Here is a 10,204-nt window from a genome sequence, read left to right on the forward strand (position 1 = left end):
ATTTAATATTATTTGAGGTATTTCAGATTTAAGATTGCTTTGCTTTATTTATATTAATGCTTTTAATTTAATTTAGATATTTTCTTCCTTTTGGCTTTGGTTAGGTAATTGGTAACACTTGAGTTGTCAAACTCAGGAGTGGTTGAAATTGGCAGATTTTGCTTTAGCTAGAATTGCTCTAACACTAGTCTCTCCACAGGAGTTGACTAGGACTTGAGAATCAAGCTAATTAGTCCACTTGACTTAACTAAGTGGGATTAAAATCCAATTCTCATCACATCTGATAAGGATAACAAGGACAGGATTTCCGGTTCTCATACCTTGCCAAGAGCTTTTATTTTATTTTTATTATTATTATTTTATTTTACTTGTCATATAACATATTCCCACCTTACTTCCTAAACCCCAATTTACAAACTCATAACCAATAATAAGAACATACTTCCCTGCAATTCCTTGAGAAGACGACCCGAGGTTTAATACTCGGTTATCAATTTAAAAAGGGGTTTGTTACTTGTGACAACCAAAACGTTTGTACGAAGGGATTTTTGTCAGTTTAGAGACTATATCTACAACGCGACTGTTTTTATGACATTCTTTACTGGCAAAAATCCTAACGTCAGAAAGCAAGGAATTAAACATGGATCTATGACAATTTAACCTAATCCTAACCTAATTCTAGAGAGAAGAGGGAGCTTCTCTCTCTAGAAAACTAACTAAAGGCTCATGTTGACTAACTAATTGCTCCCCCTTTGGTTGGACTTCAATTCCGCATGAAATACACTCAGAAACAAGTTGGAATTGGGCCTGGGCAGTTCAAAAATCGCCCCCAGTGTTTTGCCTTTAAGTGGGTCACGTGAGAGTATCGGCGCGTACGCACGCGTGCACGTCGATTGGCTGTTTCGTCACCCGCGCGTACGCGGCATGTGCGCATGCGCGTCTCTATGCAAAATCACTTCTACGCGTGCGCACCTTGTATGCGAGCGCACCCATTGATGCATTCCCAATTTTTGTTTCTTCATGCATTCTCCACTTTGTATGCTTTTCTCCCCATTTCTTCCATCCAATACTTGCCTTATGAACCTGAAATCACTCGACAAACACATCAAGGCATCGAATGGAATTAAAGTAAATTAAAATCATCAATTTAAGGGCCTAAAAATCATGTTTAAAAAGCATGTTTTTACACTTAAGCACAATTCAAGGGAGAATTACAAAACCATGCTATTTCATTGAATAAATGTGGGAAAAGGTGGTAAAATCCCCTAAAATAAGCACAACATAAATCACGAAATCGGGGTTTATCAAATCTCCCCACACTTAAACCAAGCATGTCCTCATGCTAAAATCAAGAAAGAAGAAAAGGGTATCAACATTTATTCAATGCAAACTAACTAAATATAATCTATCTATATGCAACCTATTCACATGAATGCAATGGCTTAGTCAAAATAAATCGATCTCCAAGAATATAAATGCAAGCACAAGGGCTAAGGCAATAGCAATCAAAGCAAACCATAATTAGATTGAATCATTGAAAGATTTTACAAACTTGTAGGAAAAGATGATCACGGGTGGAAACATGTAATTGAGCGATCGAACCCTCGCCGGATGTGTATCCGCTCTAGGCACTCAAGTGTATGGGGTTGATTCACTCAATTCTCCCCTAATCATGCTTTCCAAGATTTGTTTTTCATCTAACAATCAACGATTACTTTATGCATACATACAAATATCATGAGGACTTTCCCATAGGTTATAATGGGGCTAGGGTCAAGGTAGGATGTATATGGTCAAGTGAGCTAGAGATTTGAATCTTTGATCAACTTAAACTTCCCACCTAACCTATGACAACTTATACAATTCTAAACAACCTAGCTATCCATTCTTCACTTTTCTACACACTCATGCATTCTCTTTTGATCACCACACATATGCATTGAATTTATGGAACTTTAATCTTTGGGACACTTTGTTCCTCTTTTATTGCAAAATTTTTTTTTAATATGTACAAGGGCATCAATGCATATGGTTTACACATGATTAATATATGAGTGTGTACCCAATTCTCAAGATTTTCACACAACTACAAAGAATGCTTTTATCTCTACCCAATGTACCCAACTTCCCAAAATCTAATGATGAACACTCTCACTAGCCTAAGCTAGTCAAAGATCAAAACAAAGGACATTTATTGTTTTTCACGTAAGCTTGTAATGTGCTACAATTAAGAACAAATGGGTTAAGCATAGGCTCCGAATTGGCTAGCAATGGAAGATAAAAGGTTGGCTATTTGGGTAAGTGAGCTATTTGAACAATGGCCTCAATCATATAAATGCATGTCTACACAAAATAATGGACATAAAGAATCAAACAAATTAAAGATTACACTCATAGGAAGAGAATAATGAACACAAGAATGAAAATAAGTGGTCATTTGATGTAACCACACAATTAGGCTCAAAACTCTCATGCTTGTATTCTTAGCTCAAAACATGATCCACAAAGTGTATTATTCAGGCAAGTCCTAAAAAAAATTTTCAACCAATTGGGGTGGTGCCCTAGAAATGGATTTCTTGGAAATTTTCATCATATTGACTAAGCTTATTCTAATGCAAGGTTGTGATTTAGAAAATTTTAAAAGTTTCCCTAGTTTACCCCATTTTTAATCAAAACACAATTCTTATACAAAAAGGGTCAACTAGGTTTTAACAATCCAAAATATTTTTCTAATCACAATCAAAAGCCAAAATGCAATGTATATATATATAATAAAAGTGTGCAACAACTAGAATAAGGGTATCCATACTAGCAAATATGTGCAGTAATCCCAAAATGATCTCAAAGATAAAGTGCAAAATAAAATAAAGTAGCAGAACTAGAAGATAAATGTTTGAAAGTTCACCACACAAATGCATTTCATCGGTCACGAACGGTGACCTCCCCACACTTTAGGATGAAGCATCGTCCTCGATGCTATTGCTGAAGCTCGGGATGGGGGTCAACAGTCGCACCAGGCTGTGGCTCGGGCTCAGGCTGTGGATCCTCAGGAGGTTGCTGAACCTCTGTGGTGGCCTGTGTCTCTGGTGGTGCCTCCTGCTGAGTCGGCTCCTCAACATGCTCCTCCTCCTGATCCTGCTTATCAGAGGCGGGAGAGTCTGGGAGCGGAGGTAGCTCAATACCCTGTGATACGAATACCTAGTCTATGTGATCGAGACGTCGCATGATACGATGCTCGCTGCGCTCCATAAAGCGAAATAACCACTGTACCAACAGGTATGTCGGCTCAGGTGCAGGTGGTGGTGACAAGGATGCTGCGGCTGAAGTAGATGAGGGTTCTGCTGCTGCTGCTGATGAAGAAGGCTGAGCTGCCTCCACCACTACTCTGGCTCGAGAACGGCATCTGGGTGGAGGCTTCTCATGCACCCACCCACCCCACGAAATAGTAACCTCCTTGTCGTCGTCATCTGGGGGTGGTGGTGTCACATCATCGTCCTCCCACGGGACATCAGCTAGCTCAATCATGCTGGTGACCAGTGTAGGGAACGGCAAGAGGCCACGGATATGCGCGCGCCACATACTCTGCCTGATCAGCCGGGGGAAGTCTACCTCTTTTCCCTCCATGACACAGCCAATAAGAACTAGCATATCCATCGGAATCTCTGAGAAGTGAGTGGTGGGCAAGACATAATGGGCAAATATATGCTGCCAAGTCTTAGCCTCTCTCGACAGATAAGTGAAAAGCATCCCCTTAGGCTTCTTGTTCCCAGAATCAATCACCCAAGGGGCGTCAGGTGTGGCAATCACGCGCTTAAGCGCCTCATAATCAAAATTCATGCAGTGGATAGCTACCTCTGCCTGCTGATAGGCGCATGAGTCACCAGTACGAGATCGGCAAAGCAATGCCTCCCCAATAGCAGCCTCGGTGATCAAAATCTCTCTACCCCGCAGATGGACTGAATCAGGAGTGGCACGAAAGAAGTTGCAGTAGAACTCCCTCACCATAAAGTGTTTATCCTCTCCAAATCTCTATCAACAAAATCCAAACCCAACTCTAGAATACGGCTGTTGATGGTGCGTCTCACATCATTGGGAAGGCTAGTTTCTTTTCAATGTTCAAATTCGTCTTCCGGTATTTAGGGAAGTGAAGCTCACAGTAGAGGTTGGGGAATTTGATTGGGTCAGTGGATGGGAGTAGCTAATTCTCCTTGTCCACATCATTCAGCGGATTCTTAGCATAATTAGCATAAAGAGAAGGGGTAGAGGCTTTAGAGCGCTTTCTCTTCTTAGAAGTAGTGGCTATAGCTTTTTCTTTGTCTGATATCCTGAAAAACAGATGTGATATGATATAAGCAATTAGCCAAGTATATGTATAGCACTTAAAGTAAGGCATACTCACGAAGTGAGTGAAGAAAATAGAATTCTTTGAATGTAAGTAACAGAATTCAAAATTCAAACCAAGTCACAAACCAAGAATTCAAACCATAATTGCACAATGCTTATTCATTGAGCCTAAGAAATGCCATATCCAAAAATAATGATCAAAAGAGTTAAGTTAAAAACCAAAAGAGAAGTTAGTTGGTTAAACAAGTTAGAGTTAGAAATTAGTTTAAAAATCAGTGACATGATAGTTACCGGCTCAATTAAAAGAAGTGTACAAGGTACGGATGCAAGCATACTCAACCATGAAATGCACATAGTCATTGATGATGAAATATGATATTGCCAAAAAATAACCAATATGAAAACAAGTCATCAATCAATGTAAAGATCACCAGGGTTGTGTTAATTGGTGTTGGTAAAATCAAAACTTTAATGAACAATGCACATAAATGAAATTCAAACACCAAATTTCAATGAGGCATGAAGGTCACAAGGTTGAGTTAAGAGTTGAAAATTTTATGCACCATATGACTAAAGGTAATTTGGGCAAGAGAAAATGAATCACATTAGCCACATAGGTAGAAGAAATCATCAACCTTGTGAAAGCAAGCAAATGGGGCTCAATTTCAAATGAAAACCAAGTTTATGGTCAATCTGAAAATTTACTCAAACTATTCAATGCATAGAAGTAAATCAACATTGTAAATGAGCAAAGAATATATAATAAGCATGACCAAAACTTGTAAATAGGTTCTTGAGAAGTTTCCAAAACCATTTAGCCAACAAAATTCTATTGACACAGAATTTCATCGAATAGAGGCTTGTTGCGCCAAATAAAACAGTGTTATTTCATGAAATATGGTTAGGAAAAATCCGGCAGCATTTCAGCAGTACATTGGCTATTTTCAAATTCAAACAATCAATTTAGATTCCATATGAATTCATTAACAATTAAAGACACAAAAACCATATATGAGTTCATATGAATTGAACACATAAGCCAATCTTTCAGCAGCAAAACATCAAAAAGCAAATTAAACTAAACACTGGCTTAAAATACAGCACCAAATCTGCCAAATGAACAAGGACAATTGAATTCAACTTGCAAATACCATTCCAAGACAATAATCATTCCACTTGCAAGCAGCATGAATTCAAACAATCAAGCATAATTGAATCCAACAATGAAGTGCAAATTAGAGAAGAACTCAACCCACAGCACTCAGCAAGATCATCCACCAGCAAACAAGCCAAGAAAAGCTAATGAAGCAGCAACACTTTCAATCATCATCATTATTCAAAACAAACTTAAATCCACTATCCAGCTCACGTTCTCTAACAACCTAATCAACTAACATGCATTTCTAACTAACTAAGCTAATTAACAAAATTAACATAAGGCCGTAAAGAAAATAGAACAGAGGAAAGATAGAGACCTGGAAGCAGAGCAGAAGCAGAAATGGGAGAAAGGGACAGAGGGGGCAGCAAGGTGGTGCTGCTAGCGACGGTGCTCACGGCGGCACACTTGGTCGCAATGGCGGGACAGGTTGCTAGTGAGAGGAGGCAGAGGGGAGACAGGGCAAGGGCGAAGTGAGAAGGGGAAAGTGAGGAAGAAAGAGAGAAAGAAGGAAGAGAGGTGAGGGCGATGGTGGCGGTTGCAAGACGCTCGCCAGCAGTGGCTGGGTGCAGAGCTGGTTATGGAGGGAGAAAAGAGGAAATGGAACGTTGGAGAAGAAAAGAGGGTTGGGGCACGACTGCGCTAGGGCTTTCGTGTCCCTGGTTAAATGAAATTTTTGAATCCACGTGTGTGCGCACTGTGCGCGTCCGCATGGGTGGGAAAATAAGGAACTGGCACGGAAGCGTCATACGCGCCTGCGCGTGGATGGGGGATTTGAAAATGGGCGCGGACGGGTACAGTGCGCATCCGCGCGGGTGAGCTGGGCCAAAGGCACAAAACTGGCCCAGAGTTGGCATAACTCTCGGGTCTTTGGCCTGGGTGATGAAAAACCTCATCGATGCGTGCGCGCACTGTGCACTTGCGCGTGGATGAGTTGAATGATGATAGGGCGCAGAAGCGCCAGGTGCATCTACGCGTGGGTAGGGCAACGCAGAAAGGACGCGGACGCGTACAGCATGCGTCCGTGCGGGTTAAGGCACAGAGTTGGCCCAAAAGTGGCATAACTCTCCAGTCCTTGGCCCAGAAAGCTTAAATGCACAGTCGACGCGTGGTACACAGAATCGTGATTGTTCATTCCCTGGCTACAGCACCAAAGACTTGGTGTGGAAGAACATGATCTCATCTTTTACACAAATCCGCGTAACTAACCAACAAGTGCACTGGGTCGTCCAAGTAATAAACCTTACGTGAGTAAGGGTCGATCCCACGGAGATTGTCAGCTTGAAGCAAGCTATGGTCATCCTTGAAAATCTCAGTCAGGCAGATTCAAATGGTTATAAGGTTTTAATAATTAAAATATAAATAAAACAGAAAATAAAATAGAAATACTTATGTAATTCAATGGTGGGAATTTCAGATAAGCGTTTGGAGATTCTTTTTGCTTCTGAACTTCTGCTTTCCTACTGCCTTCTTCCAACCATGCGTTACCTCCTTCTATGGCAAGCTGTATGATCCTCTCGGATGAAAACAAATCCATATGCACTGTCACCGCACGGCTAATCATCTGTCGGTTCCCGCTAGCATCGGAATAGGACCATTGTCCTTTTGTACACTGTTACTGCACCCAACATTCGCAAGTTTGAAGCTCGTCACAACCATCCCTTCCCAGATCCTACTCGGAATACTACAGACAAGGTTTAGACATTCCAGATCTCAGGAATGCTGCTAATGGTTCTAGCCTATACCACGAAGATACTAATCTCATGGACTCGGTCCATGTATTAGATATCCAAGAGAGTATACTCCAACTGTCGTCCAATGACTACGTTGAACATCATGTAGACCGCTTTGTGGTTGTCAGGCACGCGATCCTGGCTAAGCGAGTAACAAAGATTGGGTGATTGTCACGGGTCACACCTTCATTCTAACTTAACTGAATTAAGTACGAGAGTATATCTTGGAGATGAAGTAGGCGTGAATTGAATATAAAAATAGTAGTAATTGCATTAATTCATGAAGAACAGTAGAGCTCCACACCTTAATCTATGGGGTGTAGAAACTCCACCGTAGAAAATACATAAGTGAAAAAGGTCTAGGCATGGCCGTGAGGCCAGCCTCCCAAATGATAGTCTATAATTACATATCTTCCAAAAGATGGTCAAAAGACATTTAAATAAATCACTAAAAGTAGTTTTTATACTAAACTAGTAACCTAGGTTTACAGAAAATAAGTAACTAAGTGCAGATAGTGCAAAAATCCACTTCCGGGGCCCACTTGGTGTGTTCTTGGGCTAAGCATTGAAGCTTTTTCGTGCTTAGGCTTTTCCTGGAGTTAAACGCCAGCTTTGGTGCCAGTTTGGGTGTTTAACTCCAATTCTGGTGCCAGTTTGGACGTTTTACGCCAAGATATTTTAGGCTGACTTTGAACGCCAGTTTGGGCCATCAAATCTCGGACAAAGTATGGACTATTATATATTTCTGGAAAGCCCATAAAATCCAATTGAGAACGCAGCAATTGGGCTTCTATAGCTCCTGAAAATCCACTTCGAATGCAGCAGGGTCAGAATCCAACAGCATCTGCAGTCCTTTTTCAGCCTTTGAATCAGATTTTTGCTCAGGTCTCTCAATTTCAGCCAGAAAAAACCTGAAATCATAGAAAAACACAAAAACTCCTAGTAAAGTCTAGAAATGTGATTTTTGAATAAAAACTAATAAAAATATAATAAAAAGTAATTAAAATATACTAAAAATTATGTAAAAACAATGCCAAAAAGGGTATAAATTATCCGCTCATCACAACACCAAACTTAAATTGTTGCTTGTCCCCAAGCAACTGAAAACAAAATAGGATAAAAAGTAGAGAATATACAATGAATTCCAAACTTATCAATGAACTTAGTTTCAATCAGATGAGCGGGACTTGTAGCCTTTTTGCTTCTTAACACTTTATCCTTTGAAGTTCAGAATGATTGGCATCTATAGGACTCAGAATTTAGATAGTGTGGTGCACGAAATTACAATCACACTTTTGCAACTCCGTACAACTAACCAGCAAGTGCACTGGGTCGTCCAAGTAATACCTTACGTGAGTAAGGGTCGATCCCACGGAGATTGTCGGCTTGAAGCAAGCTATGGTTATCTTGTAACTCTTAGTCAGGATATCAATAATTCTCAGATTTAATTGTAAAAAGTAAAAGAACATGAAATAAATACTTGTTATGCAGTAATGAAGAACAGGTTGAGGCTTCGGAGATGCTTTGTCTTCTGAATCTCTGCTTTCCTACTATCTTCTTCTTCATGCACGCAAGTCTCATTCCATGGCAAGCTTTATGTTGGGCATCACCGTTGTCAATGGCTACTTTCTGTCCTCTCAGTGAAAATGTTCCAAATCCACTGTCACCGCATAGCTAATCATCTGTCGGTTCTCGATCATGTCGGAATAGTATCCATTGATCCTTTTGCGTCTGTCACTACGCCCAACACTCGTGAGTTTGAAGCTCGTCACAGTCATCCCTTTCCAGATCCTACTCAGAATACCACATACAAGGTTTAGATGTTCCGGATCTCAGGAATAGCCGCCAATAATTCTAGCTTATACCACGAAGGTTCCAATCTTAGATTAGAAACCCAAGAGATACACATTCAAGCTTGATTGCATGTAGAACGGAGGTGGTTGTCAGGCACGCGTTCATAGGTGAGAATGATGATGATTGTCACGGATCATCACATTCATCAGGTTGAAGTGCGAATGAATATCTTAGAATAGAAGCAAGCGTGATAGAATAGAAAACAGTAGTAATTGCATTAATTCATTAAGAACAGCAGAGCTCCTCACCCCCAACAATGGGGTTTAGAGACTCATGCCATAGAGAATACAATATGAAACGTGTAAAATGTCATGAGGTACAAGATGAATCACTAAAAGTAGTTTTTATAGTAAACTAGTGACCTAGGGTTACAGAAAATGAGTAAGCTAAGGTGTTTAGTGTAAAAATCCACTTCCGGGGCCCACTTGGTCTGTGCTTGGGCTGAGCATTGAAGCTTTCATGTGTAGAGACTTTTCTTGGAGTTAAACGCCAGCTTTTGTGCCAATTTGGGCGTTTAACTCCAGCTTTTATGCCAGTTCTGGCGTTAAACGCCAGAATTCTTAAGCTGACTTGGAACGCCGGTTTGGGCCATCAAATCTTGGGCAAAGTATGGACTATTATATATTGCTGGAAAGCCCAGGATATCTACTTTCCAACGCAATTGAGAGAGAAAATCAAATCAAACATGCAATTAACAATAAAAATCTACCAAAATAAGCTAACAAAAAAAATATAAACAAGAATAATAAAAAAAGTACGATTTCAAAGGTTTTACCATTGTGGGGTGTCTCCCACCTAGCACGTTTTTTTAAAGTCCTTAAGTTGGACATAGATGAAGCTCTTGTCATGGAGGCTTGTGCTTGAACTCATCCTTGAATCACCACCAACGTTTAGACTTCCAATAGTCTCTGGGATCCCAAATTGTGTGCACTAAGCTTTCAGGAAATCCTAAACAAGTAGTAGGATGCCAAATTTGTTGATTCTCACATTGTATTATGGGATCCCAAACCTTGTTTTTGCACTCGCATTCTTGTTGATTTTCATGCTTCATTTTGGGTAACAAAACTTTTGAATTCTCCTCAGAGCTCCAAATCATCATCTGATATCCCTTGAATTT

General features: G+C 40.3%; 1 pseudogene; it reads right to left on the reverse strand.

The window, feature by feature from the left end:
• Positions 1 to 2,951: 2,951 nt before the first annotated feature.
• Positions 2,952 to 4,005, reverse strand: LOC148553611 (uncharacterized; annotated as a pseudogene).
• Between the last annotated feature and the right edge of the window lie 6,199 nt (positions 4,006 to 10,204).

Source organism: Arachis ipaensis, chromosome B7 (assembly GCF_059453495.1).
Source record: "Arachis ipaensis isolate K30076 ecotype BB chromosome B7, ASM5945349v1, whole genome shotgun sequence".
In the NCBI taxonomy this organism is placed as follows: domain Eukaryota; kingdom Viridiplantae; phylum Streptophyta; class Magnoliopsida; order Fabales; family Fabaceae; genus Arachis; species Arachis ipaensis.